This window comes from Enhydra lutris, unplaced genomic scaffold (assembly GCF_002288905.1).
Source record: "Enhydra lutris kenyoni isolate GAN:26980312 unplaced genomic scaffold, ASM228890v2 scaffoldscaffold10, whole genome shotgun sequence".
Classification (NCBI taxonomy): domain Eukaryota; kingdom Metazoa; phylum Chordata; class Mammalia; order Carnivora; family Mustelidae; genus Enhydra; species Enhydra lutris.
Genome location: NW_019154094.1, coordinates 23,793,838 through 23,813,533, shown reverse-complemented (window position 1 = coordinate 23,813,533; position 19,696 = coordinate 23,793,838). Strand labels below are relative to the sequence as shown.

The window sequence follows — 19,696 nt, the reverse complement described above, 5'->3', positions numbered from 1 at the left end:
GCAGTGCACTAGTCTAAAATGGGGAATGAGGGAGGGAATGTATCTTCTTACATATCTAAATATCAAGATGGGGCAGATCCGGCTTCAGGGACGACTGGATTTAAAAACTTAAATCCCATATGGTTATTATTTATCCCTGTTATTCCCAGTTATTCACATTTCCCTCCTCTTTTTCTCTCCATCTCTCAACTAGTCTCCCCCAAATGTTGGCTTTTCTTCTGCTACAGATAGGCTTTCTCCATGGAGCAAGGAGTGCATTACAGAACACTTGAAAGTTACAGCCTGAGAGACAAGGGAAGTCTGTTTTCTAGATCCAGCCTTTAATTCTTAGGGATACGCTCTGGCAGTCCTGGTTGGGTTCACGTGCCCACCCTTGAGCCAAATTATGAGGCATATAGTTTGCGAGCATGGGTCACATGTTTGCCTACCCTTGTGTCAGGGTGCAAAGTGTTTGTATCAGAAAAAGGTAGGGTAGAATTATTGCATGAGAGGTAACCATCCTAGCTTGAGTCTACTCAAGACTCAAATCCCCTACTAAGGGACTCCTTGGAGAAGGGATTCTGTGCTGATATATATTTAAGAAATTTTAAAATAAAATTAATCCAGTTCCTTTACTGCAAGACTGCTCAGAACCTTTAATATGGTAATCACATAGTGAATCTTCATAAACTGGATATGAAAAACAGTATTTATTAATCTTTGTTGTCCCCATGACACTTTTTTTCACAACTAAGTGTGCAGGTATTTGGAAAATATAACTCTAGAGAAACAATGCCATGAAGTTTATAGATTGTTTCCACTCATAAATGTTAAATTTTGCCATCCTAGATTTCTGTCCCATGCAATCAGGTTGTACGGTTAATAGAGCTATTCTGATTTCTATTCCACAAGTTCCCATTTGCTTAACAAATGTTTATTGGGTGCTTCAGCATGGTTCTAGGAGCTGGGAACAGCAGTGAATAAAACAGATAATAAGTGAGCCCTCACAGAATAATATACTAATATACAGACTACCACAAATTAGATTTGCAATGGTAGGTGATAATGACTGCCCCACAGAGAACTAACGCAGAGTAGGGGGATAGAGAATAAAGGAGGAGCGAGAATAGGTGGGTTAGTCAAGGGAGGCCTCTCAGGGAGGTGACATTTGAACACAGGCTTACCTGCAGTGCCACAGCTGGCCACTCAGACATCTGGAAGTGCAGCATTCCAGACCAGTACATGCACAGGCTCTGGGAGGGAAACACACCAACGCACCTGGGGTAATGCAAGAAGGCCAAGGATCGAGGGAGTCAGGAAACATTTACTATTACCATGTGGGGAAAGGGTAAAAGATTTGAGTAAACAGACGGGAATGTGAGCTGCTAAGCTGTGGTAGGCAAACGAAGCCAGCATCTGTGGGAAGTGTTTTTGGAGATGGATGATAGGGAAGGACTAAGAGACTGTGGTAGTGTAGGTAATGTGGATATAAGCTGGGGCAGTAGCAGTGGGACTACGAAGGAGGAAATCCCTCAGCCTCATATTACCAGATTGGTATGACTACACACCTTTAGAGCGAGAGGAGGGGTTGGGATGGGTGAATAGAGTTGACATCCCACATCCCAGTACAATCACACATTGAGAAGGCAAGGAGACTGGTGCACGAAGAGCTCAGCACTCAGTGGGTTACAGAGGGCGTAAGTACCCAAAGAGTAGAAAACAAGGTCACAAAAGTTAGTGTGCATTTGGTGCAGAGACTGCTGGGAATCACTGAAGGTTTTTGACCCAGGGAATGACCTAATCAGTGCAAATGTTTGAGGCACATGGATGTCTTTTGTTTTCCCCAGCTTATATCAACACTTCACTGTTCTATGCCCCAACCCCTCAGGACCCTGAGGTAAGGCACAGAACTGAGGTACTTATTTGAACAAAGGCAGTAATCGTTAATAATGCCTAAATTCCAGAAGCTGTCACTTTCAACTCTCAAGCATTGGACGGAAATTAATGATACTTCAAGTCCTTAGGCTGAACAAGATAGAGTGATACCAGGAGGCACTATAGCACAGTGGTTTATAATATGAACTTGGCCCAGTTCTGGCCTCTCCTAGCTGAGCAACCATTGCCAGGCTCCCTGTGCATCAGACGCTGCATCTATAAAATGGAAATAATGGTGGGACTTAGATAAAATATTTTTATGAAAATTAAATAAAACAAGCCACACAATATGTTGAGAGTAGTAACCAACGCTCTAAAAGAAAAATACGGTAAGTCAACTTTTCTACTTGTCTTCACTTTCCATGTCCCAAATCCCCACCTACCACCATGACAGATCAACAAATAAAAATGAAGGAAGGAAAAGCTAAATTGATCCTCATGATAACAGAAAGAGAAGGAAAAATTCATTGGACTTGGGGTTAGAGAACATCACAGGGAGGAGAGAGCAGAGCTTGATGTTTTAGAGCTGGACTACCTAAATAGGGCAGCCACTAGACACATGTGGATATTTACAATTAAATTAATTTAAGTAAGGTAAAATTTAAAGTTAAGTTCCTCAATCATGTTCCTCATGTTTCAGTGTGCAATGACCATGGCGGTTAGTGGCTACCATATTGGGCAGCCCAGCTCTAAAGCATCAGATTCCATGCACACACCTAATTCTCTCCAGGTCTAAGTCTAGTGGCATAATAGTTCATTCATTTTTATTGCATAGTATCCCATTGTATGGATGCATCACGGTTTATCTGCCTATTGAAGGACTCTTTGATTGCCTTCAGTTTGTGCTGATTATGTAAGTGCTGCTAAAGCAAGCACAGTTTGTGTTGATTATAAATAAAGTGGCTATCAACGTTCACATGCTGGGTTTTATGTAGACATGCATTTTTCTCATTAGTTCGGTAAATATCTGGAAGCAATATTGTTGGAACATGTAGTAAGCCTATTTTAGTTTTGTAAGAAACTGCAAAATTCTTCTAAAGCGGATACACTATTTTTGCATTCACCCCAACAGTGAATGAGACTTCCTGTGGTTCCACATCCTTGTTAGCAATGGATGCTGTCAGTTTTTTGGATCTTAGTCATTCTAATAGGCATATAGTAGTATCTTCTTGTTGTTTTAATTTGCATTTCTGTAATAACAAATGACACTTAACAAATTTGCCATCTTTATATTCTTTTTGGTGAAATGCAGTTCAAATCTTTGGCTCCTTTTTTCCTGGGTTGCTTCTTTTCTTACTGTTAAGTTTTAACATATGATCATGTATTGTAGATAAAAGTCCAATATTAAATATACAGTTTACCTCCCAATTTTATATTAAATATAAAATATTACCTCCCAATGTGTTGCTTGTCTTTTCCTTCTCTTAACAGTAGCTCTTGCAGAACAGAGGTCTTTATTTTAATAAAGGCAACTCATCAATTTTTTTCTTCTATGCATTATGCTTTTGGCATTGTATCTGAAAGCTCATTATCAAACTCAAAGTCATGTAGATTTTCTCTTATGTTCTTCCTAAAAGATTTATAGCTTTGTCTTTTACATTTAGATCTATGATATACTTAGAGATAACTTTTGGGAAATTTGGCAGAGCTGTTTCTAGTTTCGTATTTTTATATAGACATCCAGTTTTTCCCACATCAATTGTTGAAAAGACTATCTTTTCTGCATTGATTTACCTTGTACCTTTGATAAAAATTAATTGACTACATTTGGATAAGTCTTTTTCTCTTCCTTTGATCTGTATGTCTGTTCTTTTGCCAGTACCATGTTGTCTTGATTTCTGTAACTTTATAGTAAATCTCAAAGTCAGATAGTGAGAGTCCAACTTTCTTCTTCTTTGGTATTGTTTTGGCTATTTTAGATCTTTTCCTTTTCTTCTCTAAACTTTAGAGTCAGTTTTTTCATATCTACAACATTTCTTGCTGGAATTTTCATAAAATTATGTTAAATTTAGAAATCAGTTTGGAAAGAATCACCAGCTGAATAATATGGAGTCTTCCCATCCAGGAACATGGAATATTTCTATATTTTTTTTATATCTTCTTTGATTTCTTTCATCAGAATTTTGTAGTATTTTGCATTTAAGATCCTATATTTTATTAAATTTATGCCTAAATATTTCTCTCTTTTTTTTTTCTTCAACTGTGAGTGGCATTTTTTTTTTCAAATTCCACTTGTTCAAACAAGATACCTAGGAATAAACCTAACCAAAGAGGTAAAAGACCTGTACTCTGAAAACTACAAAACACTGATGAAAAAAATTGAAGAGGACACAAAGAAATGGAAAAACATTCCATGTTCATGTGATTGGAAGCATAATCATTGGTAAAATATCTATACTACCCAAAGCAATCTATACATTTAATGTAATCCCTCTCAAAATACCAACAGTATTTTTCACAGAGCTCAAACAAACAACCCTAAAATTTGTATAGAACCACAAAAGACACCAAATAGCCAACACTATCTTGGGAAAAAAAAAAAAGGCAAACCTGGAGGTATCACAATTCTGCACTTCCAGTTATATTATAAAGCTGTAGTGATCAAGACAGTATGGTAGTGGCACAAAAATAGACACATAGATCAATAAAACAGAATAGAAATGGGTCTGTTCGGTTTTTCTATTTCTTCTTGGTTCAGTTTTGGTAGTTTATATGTCTCTAGGAATGCATCTATTTCTTCCAGATTGTCAAATTTGCTGGCTTATAGTTGCTCATAATATGATCTTTTAATTGTTTGTATTTCTTTGGTGTTGGTTGTGATCTCTCCTTTTTCATTCATGATTTTATTAATTTGGGTCCTTTCTCTTTTCTTTTTGATAAGTCTGGACAGGGATTTATGATAAGTCTGGCCAGAGATTTATCAATCTTATTAATTCTTTCAAAGAACCAGCTCCTAGTTTCGTTGATTTGTTCTACTGCTCTTTTGGTTTCTATTTCATTGATTTCTGCTTTGGTCTTCATTAATTTTCTTCTCCTGCTGGATTTAGCCTTTATCTGCTGTTTTTTCTCCAGTTCCTTTAGGCGTAGGGTTAGTTTGTATATTTGAGACCTTTCTTGTTTCTTGAGAAAGGCTTGTATTGCTATATACTTTCCTCTCAGGACTGCCTTTGCTGTATCCCAAAGATTTTGAACAGTTGTGTTTTAATTTTCATTTATTTCCATGAATTTTTTTAATTCTTCTTTAATTTCCTGGTTGACCCATTCATTCTTTAGTAGGATGCTCGTTAGCCTCCATGTATTTGAGTTCTTTCCAACATTCCTCTTGTGGATTGAGTTCTAGCTTCAAGACATTGTGGTCTGAAAATATGCCAGAAATGATCCCAATCTTTTGGTACCAGATGACACCTGATTTGTGACCCAGGATGTGATCTGTTCTGGAGAATGTTCCATGTGCACCAGAGAAGAATGTGTATTCTGTTGTTTTGGGATGGAATGTTCTGAATATACCTGTGATGTCCATGTGGTCCAGTGTGTCATTTAAAGCCTTTATTTCCTTGTTGATCTTTGGTTAGATGATCTGTCCATTTCAGCAATGGGGTCCCCTACTATTATTGTATTATTGTCGATGTGTTTCTTTGATTTTGTTATTAATTGGTTTATACAATTGGCTGCTCCCATGTTGGAGGTATAGATATTTAAAATTGTTAGATCTTCTTGTTGGACAGACCCTTTAAGTATGATATAGTGTCCTTCTTTCTAATCTCTTATTATAGAGCTTTGGCTTAAAATCTAATTTGTCTGATATAAGGATTGCCACCCCCCAGCTTTCTTTTGATGTCTATTAGCCTGGTAAATTGTTTTCCATGCCTTCACTTTAAATCTGGAGGTGACTTTGGGTCTAAAATGAGTTTTTTGCAGCCAGGATAACGATGGGTCTTGTTTTTTTATCCATTCTGATACTCTGTATCTTTTGATTGGGGCATTTACATTCCAGGTAACTATTGAAAGATATGAATTTAGTGCCATTGTATTGCTGTAAGGTGACTATTATTGTGTAATAATAGTTACTGTGTAACTATTTGTGTCTTCTTTCCTTTTTTCTTGGTTAGCCTGGCTAGAGGTTTATCAATTTTATTGATTTTTTTTTCAGAGGATTAGCTTTTGATTTCATGGATTTTATTCATTGCTTTATGTTTCACTCATTGATTTTTGCTCTGATTTTTATTTCTTTTCTTAGGCTTGCTTTAGATTTAAACTGCACTTCTTTCTCTAGTTTTCTATTGCAGAATTTTAAGTTGTAGATATTAGAGTCCTCTTCTAATATGTGCATTTAATGCCATAAATTTCCTTCTAAGAACTATTTTCATTGTATCCCCCATATTTTCATAAGTTGTATTTTTATTTTCATTTAGTTCAAAATATTTTTTATAAATTTCTCTTGAGATTTCTTTGACCTATGGTTGATTTAAAAGTGTGTTAGTTTTCATATATTTGGGAATTTTTTTCAAGTGTCTTCCTTGTATTGATTTCTAGTTTAATCTCATTGTTGTCTGAATACATATTTTGTATAACTTCTTTTGTTTTAAATCTGTGAAGGTGTGTTTTATGCCCCAGGATGTGGTTTATCTTGGTGAATACTCCATGTGAATGTGAGAAGGGTGTAAATTCGCTGTTTTTGGATGGATTATTTTATAAATGTCAATTAGATCAAGTTGATTGATAATGCTGTTCAAATGACTACATCCTCATGATTTTCTGTCTGCTTGATCTATCACTTACTGACAGAGGGATGTTGAAGTATTATCCAACTGCAATGGTGGATTTGTCTGTTTTCCTCACAGTTGTCTTACTTTTTGTCTCATATATTTTGGTACTGTCTTCATAGATGCATATTCATTTAAAATTGTCATGTCTTTTTGGAGAGTTGCTCCTTTTATAAATATGTAATGCCCCTCTTTATCCCTGACAATCATTCTTGCTTCCAAGTCTGCCTTGTCTGAAATTAACTTGGCCATTCCTGCTCTCTTTTGATTAATATCAGTTTGGTACATCTCTTGCCATCCCTTTTCTCTCTTTTTCTTTTTTTTTTTTTTTTTAAGACTTATATTTATGTATTTGACAGAGAGAGCTAAAGAGCACAAGCAGGAGTGGGTAGTGGCAGAGAGAGAGAAAGAAGTAAATCCCTGCTGAGCAGGAAACCCATCTCAGGCAGACACTTAACCGACTGAGTCACCCAGGCATCGCTATTTTGCCATCCCTTTTCTTTTAGCTTAAATCTATAAAGACTGAAAAGATCAAGGTTCTAGCCAATTTGGTTTCTACTAAGGGTTATCTTTTTATTTTGCAGATGGCTGTCTTCTCTATATGTCTTCACATGGCCATTCCTGGGTGCATACACATGGAGGAATGGGGAAGGACAGAGGGAGGGCATTCTGATGTCTCTTCTTATAGGACACTAATCATCCCAGATCAAGGGCCCATGCTTATGACCCCATCTAACCAGAATTACTTTCTTAGAGGCTCCATCTACAAATATAGCCGTGCTAAGAGTTAAGACATTAACATATGAATTTTGAGGAAACACATTCATTCCATAACAAATACTTTAAATATTTCATTCCACTCAGCTATAGAGGACTGAGGGAAATGCTCTTATTACAACTAAGATAACTGAGGTAAGACTCTGAAAAGTCTTTTCCCTGGAGAGCAAACCTTTGTTATGTAGAAGGCTCTAGACAAATTTCACAATAATTATTCTTCCTCTTCTTCTTCCAGAGTCACAAGGATATTTTTATTAGACCTTCAGTATGAGAATCTGGTAGATTCCTAGGTAGAGAAGCCACAGAATTTTCTGGGTCTTCTGAAGACTATTGCACCTGGGAGTTTCTCACTCTAAAGCTAGCACACACTCAGCCGCTAGCAGTTCTCCAAAGTTTTCATTTAAATGTTCTCACCAGGGGCACTTGGGTGGCTCAGTGGGTTAAGCCTCTGCCTTCAGCTCAGGTCAGGATCTCAGGGTCCTGGGATGGAGCCCCACATCAGGCTCTCTGCTCAGCAGGGAGCTTCCCCCTCTCTCTCTGCCTGCCTCTCTACCTGCTTGTGATCTCTCTCTATGTGTCAAATAAATAAATAAATAAAATCTTAAAAAAAAATAAATGTTCTCACCAGTTTATAGTTCCAGCGGCTTCTTCCCCTGATAAGCCAATGTCTACTGTATCTCTCTGGATGGCCCTCTCTCTTTGTATCTGGGAGTGACAGTTTGCCTTGCAACTTCAGTACTCTGTTGGGTACAACAAATTCCTTGATTCCCAGTTTGTCTGTATTTTTCCTGTTGTAATAATGAGAATATTGACTCCCAAGTCCTTTTCATATCTAAGCTGAAACCAGAGGGGATGATACAGATTTAAATGAAATCCCCATAGCTACTACAGAGCTGGGACAATAGCAGGGAAGAGATACCTCAGATTCCCATCTCTTTTGCAGCCTCTATCCTCTTTGAAATAAACAGCTAGAAGCAGTAATAACTGTCTCATCAATCCTTTTGGGCTCATGTTCACAGGCCGCTATTTCAGAAAGGGACCCTATTACCTTCCCTTTTTTACTATGAAGGTTGTAACCCTGAGATTACAAAGATGGTTGTTTATGTGGGTCCTCAGCAAACAGCTTCTGTGACTCGTTTTCTATTCCCTGTACTTCCCCATGCAGAAGGCTGGGTGAATTTATGTTTATATGATGTTCTCAGACTCTCCTGTTGTTTAACAAGGCAGTTAGCCCCAAGCAGTGTTCTCTTCCCTCCAAACAGATTCTGGAAAAACCTTGGCCTTGACTCTGAGCAGGGATAGGCACCTAATTCAAAACTGTTCTGGATTGTTCTTGTGCTTGGTGGCTGTTTTTATGGAGCAGAAATATATTTTGACGTTGGCCTCTCATTAGCTTGTTCTTCCCATATTCAAAAGTTACAAGGTCATTACCACAGAAAGTACAATCACACACAGTCCCTTCATCTATAAAAGCAGTCTCCACAGAACACAGGCATGTGGGGCTTGGTGTGTGTATTAGCTGAGGAGGGGCATTTGTTACTTACAAAAAGCCACAGGGATCACATAACAGAGCCCAGACATAAAACCCAGACTCTCCGTGCTCTATATAAAATGGAAAGAAAGCCATGAGAGAAAAATAGGCTCCATCACTTATGTTCCACACTAAGTTGTCTGGGTGGTTTATGATCATTCATTAGCTATTCTTCACAGCACACTCTAGGAGAAAAAGGATTGGGTTCATTCAGGGGAAGGAGTATAAACTTTGAATCAGGCACTGTAGTCTTTTTGTACCTTTTCCATCCCACCCTGCAAAAATCCCTGGATAGGTGAAATCCTTAGATGATGGGAAAACTCAGATTGAAAGAAAGATGGGAATTTTCTGCTCACAACTTGCATCTGATAATAAGAATTCTTCTTTAGAGGAATAAAGAAAATGCATCTGACGATGGCCCATTGGACTTGAGGATGTCTTCTTTCAGGTGTCAATAGTTATGCTTCTGATTTGGGCTCTGACAATTCTTTTCAGAGCTATGTTGCTCCTGGCTTGTTTACAGTCGTCCCCAGTGTATAAATTCTCTCTATGGACTGGGTTAAAAAAAAAATGTCAAGGAGTAGAAAAGTCAAGAATTGGACAATGATTTGGCTCATGAGAATATTGTGGGACATCTGGATCATTCATGTGGAGTTTTTTGCCAAAGCTGCTTTAGAAAATTGCTTTGACTCTCCATTTTACTTTTCCTGATAAAACATCATCCTGATACCTGTGAACAAGAGACTTGTGCTGTGTGAGTGTCTGTTGGAGGTGCTAAATGTCCTCTGTTCTGAAGACCGAGCTCAGAATTAGCCATTTCAGGGAACTATGCTGCCTACTTCCAAATTAGGTCAGATCTAAAGAACCAGTAAGTAACAGCTTCTTGGAAGAGGGCCAGGGGCACAGAAAACTCTGCAAGCTCTGGATTGAATCAAGGGCTTTATGAGTTGGGTTTGGAATTTTTTAGGAGAGCAGAGTCCTGCCCATTTGAGGAACCACCCACCCCCCAGTTTGGTTTATGTACTGACTCAAAAGCAAATTAACTCTTGTTAACTGTGGGCCTTTGAAATTTTCTCCTAACACCTTCGCCAGTCAATTCATGCTTCCTGAGCAGAACACACCCCCTGGGAAGGAGAGGCCTCAGCTTTTGAATGGGGCAGTAATTCATTCACGGTACCAAGTCATTTCCTAGTTTTGCCAGTTATTTCTTATTTATTGCTTCTAAATCTCTGTTTCCTGGGTTTTTAATTTTTTAAGTTCTTATTTAAATTTCCAGTTAGTTACCATTCAGTGTGAAATTAGTTTCAAGTATACAATTTAGTGATTCAGCACTTACATACATCACCCAGTGCCGGTCAGGGTAAGTGCCCTCCTTAATCCCCATCACCTATTTCTCTCATCCCCTCTCCTATCTCCCCTCTGGTAACCATCAGTTTGTTCTCTATAGTTGAGAGTCTGTTTCTTGGTTTGCTTCTCTCTTTTTTTCCTCTATGATTGTTTGTTTTGTTCTTAAGTTCCACATATGAGTGAAATCATATGGAATTTGTCTTTCTCTAATTGACTTATTTCCCTTAGCAAAATACACTCTTGCTCCATCCACATTGTTGCAAATGGCAAGATTTCATTCTTTTTGATGGCTGAATAATATTCCATTACATATATATATACTACCTCTTCTTTAACCATTCATCAGTTAATGGACATTTGGACTCTTTCCATAATAAGGTTATTGTTGATAATGCTTCTATAAATATTGGGGTTCATGTATCCCTTTGAATCTGTATTTTTGTATTCTTTGCATAAACACCAAGCCGTGCAATTGCTGGGTTGCAGGCTAGTTCTATTTTTAACTTTTTGTGAAAATGCTATAGTGTTTTCCAGAGTGCCTGCACCCATTTACACTCCTACCAACAGTATAAGAGGGTTCCCCCTTCTTCATAACCTCACCAAAGCCTGTTGTTTCTTGTGTTCTTGATTTTACTCATTCTGACATGCATGAGGTGATACCTCACTGTAGATTTGTTTTCCCTGATAATGAGTGATGTTGAGAATCTTTTCACATGTCTTTTGGCCATCTGTATGTCTTCTTTGGAAAAAATGTCTATTCATGTCTTCTGCCTATTTTTTTAATTGGACTGTTTGTTTTTTGGGTGCTGACATTGGTCCTAGCAACTTCTTACTAGATATGTCTCCCGAGGCAAGGGAAATAAAAGCAAAAATAAACTATTGGGATTTCATCAAAATAAAAACCTTCTTTACAACAAGTGAAACAATCAGCAAAGCAAAGAGGCAAAGTATGGAATGGGAGAAGATATTTTAAAATGACATATGTGATAAAGGGTTAGTATCCAAAATATGTTGTGGTTTTGTTTTTTTTTTAGTTGGAATAATAATGGTCCAATAATAGTAATGATATTGTGGAGAGTTGTAAGATTTAAATGAGATGGTGAAGCAGTGTTTTTCCTTGTGCATAATAAGTGCTCAGTAAATATTTAGTGCAATCATAATCCCATCATTGTCAGAATTGTAGTTGCCATCTTAGATGAATTGCCTTATGAAAATATTGGATGAGTTATGCTAGTTTGGGTGTACCTAGTTAGTTCAAATCCAGAACAAATAGAGAAGTTGGCATTTTGGTTAACTTTCCTCCCTCCTTTACTGAAGATCTTTCCCTTTTATCCTCTGTCTCTCTCAAAAAGGAGAGTAACCCTGATAAATTGTCCATAACTTATTATAAGTTACTTTAAGTAAAAATCCTCCTGAGCATTTTTGAATGTTGGAAGAAAAAGCTGATTTTTAGAGAGGCCCTCCCCCAACCTCTCTCCCTTCCTCAAACTCTCTCCTTCCTTCCCCCAAACACACACTGTCCAGGAGACAGGTTTGAAGTTAAATTTTTGTTGAAGTTCCATAAACTCATTAATTTCTATAACCTTGAAGTAAGTTTAAATAAAAGCACATTCCTACTAAAATTATCCTTTATCAACACCAAGCCTATTAAAAAAAACAAATAAGAAAAATGTTGGCTAAACATTATGTATTAAACATGAACAGAGCTTTGGAATTCAGCTTTTTTATGGAAATTGATCTGTCTTTGCACTTGTGTACCTCTTTGACCTTGTCGACATTGAAAATAAAATAGCCAGTTAATGAGCAAAATTAGTTTATTGAAGAATAACTATATAGCAAAAGAACTGCACCACAGGACTTGCAAACTATGGCAAATCGTAGGTAAATCCAGGGAACAGACGAGAAGAGTATTATTGTATAGAGGAAAGAAGGCAACTGAGAGAAGCTATTTGAAACAAAATTCTATCAGAGGAAAGCAAGAGTTCAGATTTGTAACAATTTTCATTAGCTAAATTGCAGTGATTCTTACTGGCTTGGTTATTGATGGGCAAGGAGAAAATCTTCCCTCCTCCTGTTAGGTTATGTAAAGTAACCTTCCACAAGTGGTACCTGGGAGAGGACCCCCTTCAAGACTTCCCAACTCCATTTAAAATGAGTTTTCCTTTATTCATTTTTACAACCTTTAATGTCATAAATGTTAGAGCCACTCAAAGGCAATCACCATGCCAATCTTATTTGAAAAAGCAAAATTTATGGAGGTAAAATCATTCCAAAATTGAATTAACTATGGATGACAAAACGAGGAGCATACTAGAAGATGCATGTGCTCTATTGAGCCTTTGAAAATATTGTTTTGATGATGTGAAAAGAAAAGAATGCTTTGGAAGTTGTTCCTAATTAGACAGACATTTGTCTAATTTAATTTATAGCTGAAGGATTTTAAATGGCCCTAAATCTTCTTCAAATTGGGGAAAGTTACTGTTTTGTTGGTAAGATACATACATCTTTACAAAGCCATGTGCCAAATAAATACAGGCTTCTCTGGAAGAAGTTAGCAGTGGTTGCTGAAATTTAAAATATATTTCTGGACACTTGTCAACGTAAGACCATCTAAATTTTTTAGATTAAGGAAAAGCATTTTGTGACACAGTTCCCCCTATAAATATATTGCTTACTATAGTGACATCATCCATCCTGAATTACAAATTAGTTCATTCAAAGCATTTATTCCTCCATGAAGTTGAGAGCCTTACAATAAGAAATTTATTGTTCTATTGAGCTGTTGTCCCAGTTCCCTGCTCTTTTGGGCATTGAGGACTTACTGAGAGACTCCTGCCTTAGCTCTTAGTGGATCAAGTTCCAGCTTTGTTGATGAGTGAAATACTCTCTCAGACAGTTGGGGCAAAGTCTCCTATCAATGCTGAAAAAGATGACAAACCAGACCCTTTTCCTTAAAATATAAGAGAGAGTATAATGGATTAAACACAATGTAATATGGGTCAAAATGAGGACAGTCAACACACACAAAACAGATAATCATATCAAAAATGGGCAGAAGATATGAACAGACACTTCTCCAATGAAGACATACAAATGGCTATCAGACGCATGAAAAAATGTTCATCATCACTAGCCATCAGGGAGATTCAAATTAAAACCACATTGAGATATCACCTTACACCAGTTAGAATGGCCAAAATTAGCAAGACAGGAAACAACATGTGTTGGAGGGGATGTGGAGAAAGGGGAACCCTCTTACACTGTTGGTGGGAATGCAAGTTGGTGCAGCCTCTCTGGAGAACAGTGTGGAGATTCCTCAAGAAATTAAAAATAGAACTTCCCTATGACCCTGCAATTGCTCTACTGGGTATTTACCCCAAAGATACAGATGTAGTGAAAAGAAGGGCCATCTGTACCCCAATGTTTATAGCAGAAATGGCCACAGTCGCCAAACTGTGGAAAGAACCAAGATGCCCTTCAACGGACGAATGGATAAGGAAGATGTGGTCCATATACACTATGGAGTATTATGCCTCCATCAGAAAGGATGAATCCCCAACTTTTGTAGCAACATGGACGGGACTGGAAGAGATTATGCTGAGTGAAATAAGTCAAGCAGAGAGAGTCAATTATCATATGGTTTCACTTATTTGTGGAGCATAACAAATAGCATGGAGGACATGGGGAGTTAGGAGAAGGCAGTTGGGGAAAATTGGAAGGGGAGGTGAACAATGAGAGACTAGGGACTCTGAAAAACAATCTGAAGGGTTTGAAGAGGTGGGGGGGTGGGAGGTTGGGGGAACCAGGTGGTGGGAATTAGAGAGGGCACGGACTGCATGGAGCACTGGGTGTGGTACAAAAACAATGAATATTGTTATGCTGAAAATAAAAAAAAATCATGGGGAGAAAGCCATGGGGGGGGGAAATGAGGACAGTCCATGCTTCACTGCTCCTTTACTAAATTTGTCCACAGGATGCCCTAGGATTTAGGGTGTCTGTGTATGGAGACATGGTTGAGGCCAAGATCTATTAATTTAAGTTACCTTAGTTTTGATAACTTGCCTACACCATGCAATTTTGAAGTCACTAGTTTAGTGGCATCTCGAAGAGCATCCGTTGGTTATTGGTTATCAATTGTTGGTTACTGGTTATTGGGTTATATAACAGGTGAGAAAGAGTGACAAACATGTAGAAAAGGTGAATGTAACCAACCATCTAGTCTCTTCCCATCGGGTGTGCTGAAACATGAGCCCTTGAATGCCTGATTGCAGGCATGCTAAGGAAGTGACAACATTTGCCCTCTTCATACAACCTCAAGTAGCCTCAACCATTTGCCCCACGTGTTGTATTTTAAATGATCATTTTTAGGGGCACCTGGGTGGCTCAGTGGGTTAAAGCCTCTGCCTTTGGCTCAGGTCATGAACCCAGGGTCCTGGGATTGAGCCCCACATCGGGCTCTCTGCTCAGCAGGGAGCCTGCTTCCTCCTCTCTCTCTCTCTCTGCCTACCTCTGCCTACTTGTGATCTCTGTCTATCAAATAAGTAAATAAAATCTTTAAAAAAATAAAATGATCATTTTTGATGTATCCCATGATGTGAAAATGTTAGGAAGGATTGCTCTTAATCAGTGGTTCTCAACATTTAGCATACATCAAAATCACTTGGAAGGCTTAATAAAACACATTTCTGCTCTTCTCTCAAGCGTTCAGATTCAGTAACTCAGGCCTGAGAATTTGCATTTCTAATAAGTGGCCATGTGGTGCTGTTGCTGCTGGTCTAGTAATGTGTTTTGAGAACCACCACTCCAGATGTTCTTAGAAACAAATAAAAAACCCAGTGGAAGAAGAGAAGAAAGGAGAAGAGGAATGTTAAAAAATCTCCGTCATGCCTTGCCTTATCTTGGATTGCAAAGGAGAGTTTGCTTTTAAATTTTTTTTTTCAAATCTCCAATTCTGTGAATCTTGTGCAGTTTGTGATTCCTCTGATCCTGTATTTCTCCATCAATTTTTCCATATCCTTATTTTGGAAATCTATTTTCCATTCTTAAACACACAGCTTAGGACTCATTCTGACTTAACTGTGTATTATACCACTCATCATTTTTCAAAATTGTATTAATTTAAACTCAAATCTTCTGCAATCTTAGGTAGGCTGAACCATCATCTCAGTTTGCCCAGGACTATAGAACACAGGACTTTCATTTCTGTAGTTAAGAAAGTCCTGGGCAGGGGCGCCTGGTTGGCTCAGTGGGTTAAACCCTCTGCCTTCGGCTCAGGTCATGGTCTCAGGGTCCTGAGATCGAGCCCCACATCAGGCTCTCTGCTGGGCAGGGAGCCTGCTTCCTCCTCTTTCTCTGACTGCCTCTCTGACTACTTGTGGTCTCTGTCTATCAAATAAATAAATAAAATCTTTAAAAAAAAAAAGTCCTGGGCAAACCAGGATAAGTTGGCCACCTTACTTAGCAGTCTGGCCAAATTTTGGTCAGATCTACACATAATGAGAATGTACCTTTGTCATCTAAATCACTTAAGTAATACCCATATTAAAAATGTACTCTATTCTCTTTATTCTCTAGATACAATTGAATAAATAAATGTAGCAAACATCCTTTTCTGTAACATATCTTACCCTTATATTGTCTTCATATTAAAAAAGATTCATTATCTATTGCCTTTACCAGATCATTAGAATCATTCAAGAAGGAAAATGGTTTTTAATGCTGTAGATCTCCTGTATATCTGGTGGGAAGAAGATCTTCGACTTTATACAGTTTTCTAAAAGACAGATTTGAAACACTTAATTAACCTTGACCTATAGCCAAAATTGGCTCTTAAAACTCACATGTTTTGGGGTAAACAAAACCATTTATTTCTGAAGGCTTTCCATCTCATCTCCTGGGAGATTAATTCCATGAACTTTGCTAAAATAGTACGATTTGCCATCAGCAGGAAAAGTGTAACAAATTAATTATAGATGTATGTTAAGTTACTTTCATTACCATCTCTGGTTTAGGGATAGGCTCACGTGACTGGAATGACAGATCAAAGTCTTTCGATCCGTCCCCATAGCAAGAGTTACTTTTGTTCTGCTTATAATACAGTTCTCAGATAAGGGAAGAAGCCAAGCTCTGATTTGAAGAGCTGTTCACAGATTCCTGAGGAAGGAATATGGCTGGTTCAGTGTGAGGTATTCAAGTGTACATGAAGATATAATCTTGATTATCATGGGTTCCACTAGCCTCAGGTTTCAGGGGTCACATAAATACTAAGATTTTTGCCAACTTCAACCCCTCAGTTTTCAGCCCTTACTGCTCACTTTGAAATTTGTGGAAAGCCTTGGGATTTCTCACATTTCACACAAGCTACTCCCCAGCTCTACTGCCAAGCCCTCCTGGTTGTTCCTACTAGCTGGTAGTGGGTCTGGGCCTCAGGGATTCATGTTACTTCCTAACCAAAGAAATTTTAGCTCTTTACAGTGAAGCTAAGGCTACAATTCATGGAAGATATAGAATCTTACCTTAGCCACTTTGTGAGACACCAAGCAACCTAATATACTTCAACCTCAGTTTTCAGAGGCAGGATAAACAAATCAACAAGGGCCAGGTCATATCTAAAAATAGAACTCCAATCTCCAATCTGCAGCAACCAGTCCAGGAAGCCAAACCCCAATTTCAATAGCAATCAGCCCAAAACAGTCAGTACTTAGTCAATAACTGATATCTTCTTTAATATGTGTGCCTTCTTCCAACTTAGGGTCAGAAAGAGAAAGCCAGATGTGCTCCCCTAAACCAGTCCCGTAAGATGCCCTGCTTCTACTCAGCCTTTCTCTAGTTTCCCCATGCGAACAACCTCCAAGCAGTGCACACTGGAAGACTTCCCTTTTTCTACTTCAAAGCTTTCCACTTCTTTGCCTGCCTTCCAGTATCTCCTAAATGCAAGTGATGGTGGCTTCTCTCCTATGTATAGCAACCTCTGAATAAACAGTCTTTGCTTTTCCTCACTTGGGTGGGTCTTTGTGTCTAGGTTTTTCTTTTAGGGGCGCCTGGGTAGCTCAGTGGGTTAAAGCCCCCTGGGTGGCTCAGTGGTTAAGCTTCTGCCTTCAGCTCAGGTCATGATCCCAGGGTCCTGGGATCGAGCCCCACATCAGGCTCTCTGCTCAGCAGGGAGCCTATTCCCCTCCTCTTTCTCTGCCTGCCTCTCTGCCTACTTGTGATCTCTGTCTGTCAAATAAATAAAATAAAAATAAAAATCTTCAATGGGTTTTACTTCTGTAAAGGAGGGGTTTGGAAGAAAAAAAAAAAAAAGAGCCAGAAGGGGTCTAGGGATCATTAGCAGAGCACCTGTAACACTCAGAAAGCTAGACAGGTTACTTGTTGTCTCTGAAGAAGCTTGGAAGAAGGCACATCTGTGCCCCACTCCCTGATTATTTATCTGTTTTTCAAACAGCCAGCCTATGTCAGCTTAGACAGGAGACAGTTAAAACAAGATTTTAAAACTGGAGACAGATGCAACACAAAAAAAGAAAACACACACACACACACACACACACACACACACACACCAGAAAACAAACAAAAACAACCATATAACCCAATTTAAAAATGGGAATGGGGGGGCACCTGGGTGGCTCAGTGGGTTAAGCCTCTGCCTTCAGCTCGGGTCATGATCTCAGGGTCCTGGGATCGAGCCCTGCATTGGGCTCTCTGCTCAGCGGGGAGCCTGCTTCCTCCTCTCTCTCTGCCTGCCTCTCTGCCTACTTGTGATCTCTCTCTGTGTGAAATAAATAAATAAAATCTTAAAATAAATAAATAAATAAATAAATATTAAAAAATAAAAACTGGAATAGGACCTGCATACAAATTTTTCCAAAGAAGACATACGGCCGGCCGACAGATACATGAAAAGATGCTCAATACCACTAATCATGAGGGAAATGCAGATAAAAACCACGATGAGCTATCAGCTCACACCTGTCAGAATGGCTAAATATCAAAAAGACAAATAACATTTTTGTGAAGAGACAAAGACTGAGCGGTGCCTCCACGTGGTTGACCTCGAGCAGCAGCTGGCTTCTCCACGTAGAACCCGGGAGTAGGAGATTCAGAATCCAATCTCTTCTCTCGTCTCCCTTCCCCCTCCTGGTTACAAATCATTTGAAATATATAAGTTAGTGGAACTTTGCTTGAGTTTTTCAGCTTTGTGAGGAACCTTATCATCAAAGAAAATGACCAGCAATGCTACCAACAAGACAGATCCTCTCTCCACGAATTCCTGTGTATTCACTGGGATTCTCAATCCTCTTGTGGTCAAGAAATCGGTGGTCTTCTCGAAATATGGCAAAATTGTGGGTTGCTCTGTTCATAAGGGCTTTGCCTTTGTTCAGTATGTTAATGAGAGAAATGCCCAGGCTGCTGTGGCGGGAGAGGATGGCAGAATGATTGCTGGCCAGGTTTTAGATATTAATCTGGCTTCAGAGCCAAAGGTGAACCAAGGAAAAGCAGGTGTGAAATGATCTGCAGCAGAGATGCACGGGTCAGTACCAGAACACCCTTCTCCGTCCCCTCTACTCAGCTCCTCTTATGACTTGGACGATGACTTTCAATGAGGTTATTATGACAAGATGTATAGTTATCCAGCACATATTCCTCTTCCTCCTCCTCCTCCTCCTCCTCCTCCTGCTTGGGCTGTAGTTCCTTCAAGATGCCAGCGTGTATTAGGAAACACCTCACGAAGGGGCAAAAGTGGCTTCAATTGTAAGCGTGGACAGCGAGGATCTTCTTCCAAGTCTGGAAAGTTGAAAGGTGATGACCTTCAGACCATTAAGAAGGAGTTGACCCAGATAAAACAAAAAGTGGATTCTCTACTGGAAAGCCTGGAAAAAAATGGAGAAAGAACAGAGCAAACAAGGAGAGGTGAAGAATGGTAAGTCAGAAGAGGAGCAGAGCAGCAGCTCCCTGAAGAAAGAGGAGACCGATGTGAAGATGGAGTCTGGGGGCGGGTACAGATGACTCTGCTGAGGAGGGGGACCTGCTGGATGGTGATGATAATGAAGATTGGGGGGGTGGCCAGCTGGAGTTGATCAAGGAGGATGAAAAAGAGGCTGAGGAGGGAGAGGATGACAGAGACAGCGCCAATGGCGAGGATGACTCCTAAGCGCATAGTGGGGTTTAGAAATCTTGTCCCATTATTTCTTTACCTCGGTGCTTGTCCAAAATCAAAATATTCACCAGATCCTCTCCCCTAGTGTCTTCTTCAGCACATGCTCACTGTTTTCCCCCATCCTTGTCCTTCCCGTGTTCATTAATTCATATTGCCCTGTGCCTAGTCCCATTTTCGCTTCCTTTGACACTCCTAGTAGTTATAGTA

At 39.0% G+C, this 19,696-nt stretch overlaps 1 pseudogene; it reads left to right on the top strand.

The window, feature by feature from the left end:
• The first annotated feature begins 18,359 nt into the window (after window positions 1-18,359).
• Window positions 18,360-19,483, top strand: LOC111144167 (annotated as a pseudogene).
• Window positions 19,484-19,696: the final 213 nt, after the last annotated feature.